This window comes from Rattus norvegicus, chromosome 3 (assembly GCF_021556685.1).
Source record: "Rattus norvegicus strain SHRSP/BbbUtx chromosome 3, alternate assembly SHRSP_T2T, whole genome shotgun sequence".
Classification (NCBI taxonomy): Eukaryota; Metazoa; Chordata; class Mammalia; order Rodentia; family Muridae; genus Rattus; species Rattus norvegicus.
In genome coordinates, this window is record NC_141536.1 from 62,085,691 (window position 1) to 62,091,690 (window position 6,000).

The following is a 6,000-nucleotide window of genomic DNA, read 5'->3' on the forward strand; positions in this document are numbered from 1 at the left end:
CTTCTCAGAGTTCCTCTCAGTTCATGAAACGTACATGGCACAGGGTGGAGAGGCTGAATCTCAAGCGGATTCTGTTTAGAAATGTTGTAGGGAAGGAATCCCACTGGAGACAGTTCTGGCACCAATGTTGTCACATTACTGTCATGGGCATCAGTTTCTTTGTGGGAAGTGTGTATTAGCCTTGTATGAGTAAGCCTTCACCACACGAACATCTATAGCCATGTTGTAGTTGCTGATGCTTTAGACCCTCGGGAACAGCCAGGCGTTTCCCCAGTCCTGGCTCAGTTGTGGATGGACAGTTGACCTTTAGTGAAGAAAGGCTAGGCACACCCTTCTCCTCCTGGATGACTGCTTCTTTACGGAGACCTCCTACCTAGGTTAGTACCCCTTTCCCCTTCAGCTGCATAAAACAAAGGCGTTGAGTTTCCCAGCTGCTGTGGGTCTCCACCAGCAAGCAGGGGCCACCCCAGCCCAGCCTTGCTGTGTATGTGTCCGTCCTTTCTTTTATTCCCTATTGCCCCAGTCAGCTCGAACCCAAAGTGGTGTAGGCTGTGACATTCGTTCTTCTGTGAAATTTCTGTACTAATTTTGACCTCCAAAGTTTTTGTATTTTTAATTTAAGTTTATGAATGTAAGCAGTCTGGACTTTATTCTACAAGATGAGTCCTCCTCCCAGCTGATGAAGTGGTGTTGAGGTCAAGCAGAGAGTCTCTGTACCCCCAAGCACTTTGGCTGGCGACAGCATGGAGATTCATGCTTGCCTTATTTTTTCCTCCCATAGCTGTCCTAGATGCTGTAGGTTTTCAGAAGGCTGAAGCTTCTTCCTTTTAATGATTAGTACGCAATACATGGACAGGACAGTGTTCCCACATAATTGATTCCTTAACCAACGCAGTGCCCTAACTTTGTCGAGCTTGATAGACTTGCATCCTTATCAAATGCTTTCCTATGATTCTGAGTTAGTGTTGAGGAGCTGCAGTCACTAACAGAAAACACCACATTGCTTTCGAATTTTTATCTGGGAGCATGAAAAACAAGCTGCCTCGTTTATTTGTCACAGCAAAGATTTGAACTATACCTTGGAGGCTGTAAGGCGTCATTGCATAACTGTTACCATTTTCTAATTATTTCCATGTTTGGTAAGATAAACATTATTTCAATTTTCGAAAATCATTGTTACCTACCATACAGAATCATGCTTACAGATAGTCTTTTTTTCTGTTTTGTTGTTTGTTTGTTTGTTTGTTTTTTTCATGACAGGTTTCCTCTCTGTAGCCCTGGCTGTCCTGAAACTCACTTTGTAGACTGGGTTGGTCTTGAATTTAAAGAAATTCCCTTGCCTCTGCCTCCTGAGTGCTGGAATTAAAAGTGCTTATTACGGTTTGTTTGGGGACACCGAGGGCAGGGCGGGGTTCCCTTTCTCTACTTACCCACCCTGCTCTTCATTTGGAATCTACTGGGGGAATGTTCTCTAGGATTTGGATTTTTACACTTTAGGTGAGATTTTCCCCCACTAGCCAGGGCTGTTGAGTAGATGGCAGTCTCTGGATCAGGGATGTACCCAGGAGTCTTCTTCAGTACAGGGATCCAATGCTGGGGCTAAGGTGGTGTTCACACTTGCCTGGGTGCTGCTCTCAATGGCTGGTGTCTGTTGTGTCAGGAGGCAGCAGGTCCACATCCTCTCCATACCTGCCATGATTTCACAATGAGATATGACCACGTTCAGTGATAATTACTCCAATTTCAGTTTCTGATACTTCAAATAAACAGACGTGCTGGGACCTGGAAAAGAGCTTCTCCTGGAATTCCTAAGATGACAAGGACATATACAGCCACCCAACTAGACAAGATGGATGAAGCAAAGAAGTGCAGGCCGACAGGAACCGGATGTAGATCTCTCCTGAGAGACACAGCTAGAATACAGCAATTACATAGGCGAATGCCAGCAGCAAACCACTGAACTGAGAACGGGACCCCCATTGAAGGAATCAGAGAAAGGACTGGAAGAGCTTGAAGGGGCTCGAGACCCCATATGAACAACAATGCCAAGCAACCAGAGCATCCGGGGACTAAGCCACTACCCAAAGACTACACATGGACTGACCCTGGGCTCCAACCTCATAGGTAGCATTGAATAGCCTAGTAAGAGCACTAGTGGAAGGGGAAGCCCTGGGTCCTGCTAAGACTGAACCCCTAGTGAACGTGATTGTTGGGGGGAGAGCGGCAATGGGGGAGGATGGGGAGGGGAACACCCATAGGGAAGGGGAGGGGGAGGAGTTAGGGGGATGTTTGCCTGGAAACTGGGAAAGGGAATAACATTCGAAATGTAAATAAGAAATACCCAAGTTAATAAAGATGAAAAAAAAAGAAAGAAAAGAAAAAAAGATGACAAGGACATCACCACCACCATTTTGCAAGCTGTGTATGGGGATAAACTCTAAGAAAATATCAGCAAATCACCAGGATTATGTAAAGCGGAGTTTGTACTCCTCTGTATACAAGGCATTTGGCAGAAAGTGGGATGATAAGAGAGGACATTTCTGGAGTTAGATTTGTATACAAACCTGAAATAGTATTTCACTATAAAGTAATCCTTTGTGCATACCTTAAGTTATAAGCCCCCTTAAGGTCGAGGGGTTCTGGTTCTCTTCAGTCTCAGGTCCCAATCAAGGCTTCTCTGAACGTATTTGTTGAATAGTGAGCTCCAGACAGTTAATCTTGTGGCGATGGATGTCTGAATTAATCAAGTGGTTCTGGCTTGTTTTCTACACAGAGAGTTTTTATAAAATATGCTTTGGAAAGGTTGTTGCTCCCATGTCAGTCTTTTTAGTCACATCAATAGACGGTGCAGCATCATTATTTTCAATGTGAAATCCCCACCAGAAATCTCTGGAAAGAATACATTCCTTGCAGGCATGTCATGACGATTAAATTAGGTAATTCACACTTTGGGGCACATTGCTGGAACATAATGTTAGTTTCCTCTTCTCCTTTCAAACTTGACAACTTAAGGAAAAATATAGCACTGTCTACAAGATGAGAATAAGGTAATAAAAGTCAAAACGGCTTCTGAGGTTTATTCAAGTTGATTCCACTTGCCTGGATGTACTTCTGATTTTGCTGTTGTTGTTTTGATGTAGATCAGATCAAGCTAAGAATCAACTGTGGGAAGTTTTTAATTAATTTTGTCGCCAGCCAGCAGAGTTCATTTGCTCATTGCGTTATTACTGTCTTCTTCCTGTTTTTTAGTTTAGTCTCTGAGGCTGGAAAGAGCCTGTTGGTCTGATTTAATGGGCCCTCTAAGAAGTAGCAGACCAGTGTGGATTTCAGTGAAGTGTGCAGTGAATGGTTTGCTCATTATCCCAGTCCCACGTTGCACTTAAAAAATGAAGACAGCGATATCTGTGTAAATCTTTAAGATAGCTAGAGTTATGTTCAACATCCTTGGGTATGTGTAGGATTATAAGAAGACTTAAGTAGTAACCAAATACAATCCACTCAGCCTTTAGGTCCTGCACATGGCTATCGGCATCAGCAGGGAATGCTATCTAAGCTTAGTTGCAGGATTTTTCATCATTACTGCTGAGCTCCTAAAACAGCATCATTAGTCCTTAGAATCTAGGATCACAGTGGATGCTTCCTGGCTGCTCCCAATCAGTACGTGCATCTGATAACAGCAACTGAATTAGGAAGATGGAGAAGGAAAGCTACTTAGTTTTAGTGACGTTTGCTCTCCTGTGTTTACAGTTGTCACAACAACAGCTCTATTGTGGGAGTGAAAGGCCAAAGTTATGTTGCAAATCAGAACTATCAAGTCAGCTGGAATGATATTGCCGCTTCATAAATAAAGAGTATGAAATACTAGAGATTTTAAATTTTTCATTAGAAAACTCCTCCTTGGGGGCAGCTTGAAGCCACGAAGTTTTATTTCACCTCTGATAGTTTGTAGCAGCTTTGAGACTTAGCTATGGTCTAAATTATTATTTTTTTATGTTTGAAAATAATGCTGTTTTTCAGATAAGCCTCTGGCAACATCTTTGACCAGAATAGAAATATGGGACAAATAAATTGACTTCACATTTAAAAAAAACAAAACAAAACAACAACAACAAAAAAAAACCCTCAAAGGACTTGAGATACAATTGAAAACGCATTGCAGGAAGGCAGTGTCTCCTTGGATTTGTACACACTTCTAGACTGAAATTCTGCTTGGAAGAAGTAATTTTAATTCTCACGATGAATAAGGAACAGTATAAATTAATGCTGAGTTAATATCCTAGTGATGCTAAGACTGCCTAATGCTATCTCACAATTTGGCATTAATTTTGGGTAATTGTAGCACGGAGCCCAGGCATCGTAGAAGGACGGTAATGCAGCATGTGATTTCTGTTTAGTGGCTTCTCAAAGCCGCCATGTTTTAAGTTCCGGCTGAAAGATTAGGCCAGAAAAGGTAACTATGAACTGAGACTAGTGGGAGTCACATTTACTGTCCAGAGCTGACCGAACTGCTATCCTTTTACTTTTGGATGTTTATACCTTCCCTTCCAAATTTAATTTGGGGCCCAGAGGAATCACAGGTAGCCATTTATATCTGTTCGCAGTAAGTGATAGCTATAAATTGAAGAAACTGAGCGTGGTGGCACACACCTTAAATCCCTAAATTGAGCCAGCTCACTCAGTCAACGGGTTCTCCTGGGCAGGAGTGAGGATTAAAAAGAAAAAAGACAATTATTAGACAACATTGTAGCGTGACTCAGCCACTTCTGAGGCTGAGGCAGGTTAATTTCTTCTCAGTCTGCTTTTACACCACTTTAATTACATGCAAGTAATACGATCAGTTCTAGGTTAAGGGAACAAGCATGATCGTTGTTTCTAAGGGCTTATCAGGATGACCAAGATATCTGAGCCTACTTCCCTGTCCTAGCCCAAAGTCATATTCTTGCCTGAATACTTCTTTGTTTTAGCTCAAAATCAGATTCCTACCTGAGCTTACCTCCCTGTCCCGGCCCAATGTCAACTTCCTGCCAAGTGGCCCCCAAAAGCTCTCCACACAAAACTCTGAATTTAATGCCAGATCTCTGTAAGTTTGAGGTCAGCATGGTTTGCACAGTGAGTTCCAGAACAGCCATGTCTACATAGTGAGACTCTGTCTCAACTAACCAAACCAACACAGGAACAAAAAAAAAAATTAATTTAAGCAGCTGTGGTTTTCTGCATGTCTTTGAGAAACAAGCAGCTATGGATGGAAGGTATCTAAAAATAGACTTTGCATCAAACCGATAGGGCTTTCCCAAGGTTTTCCTAGATTATGAGATGAAATAGTCTTCCATAGTTTTCAGTCAAGTTCCCTTCCTTTGGAGGTGGGAGGAGCTTGGTTAGAGTGTAGAGGACTCTGAGACACCCCTCCCCCCCCCCAAACCACGCAGTTTCCCCAGTCTTAGGGCAAAGTTATGGAATATTAGAACATGTGTCTTGAACGCCAGAGTCCTGCAGGGAGTAGTGGACCCTGCAGTTGTTGCCCAGATTCTGGACTTAGACTTTTTGAGTATAATTTGGGCTCCATCTCAGCCCTTGCTGTTTATCTAATTGCATTTCAGGGCCACAACCTATCTAGGTGTAAATAATGAGCTAAATGTGACTTAATGTGTTTGGTAAAGGGAGAATGACATGGCCCTCAGTAACACTCCGTTTCCCTGAGGAGGTTAGTTTACATTGCCCTCTGACTTATTCTTTGTCTCCTTTCTGTTATTGGTGGGTTTGACTCATATTATATATTTACTCTTTCAGCCTTAGAGCGGGGATCCCCACTGACCTCTGACTTGACCTTCGAATAAGAAATCATTAGCGCCACGGAATAAACAACTAGGGAGCTGTCTGTTGAAGTTGTACTTTTTAAACTGAAGCTCCTATAAGTCAGGACTATAAGCACGGAGTGGGGAATACTTGGGAAGGATTCCTACTGCCTGTTTCCAGGGAGACAACGATTTTCTTTACTTGACA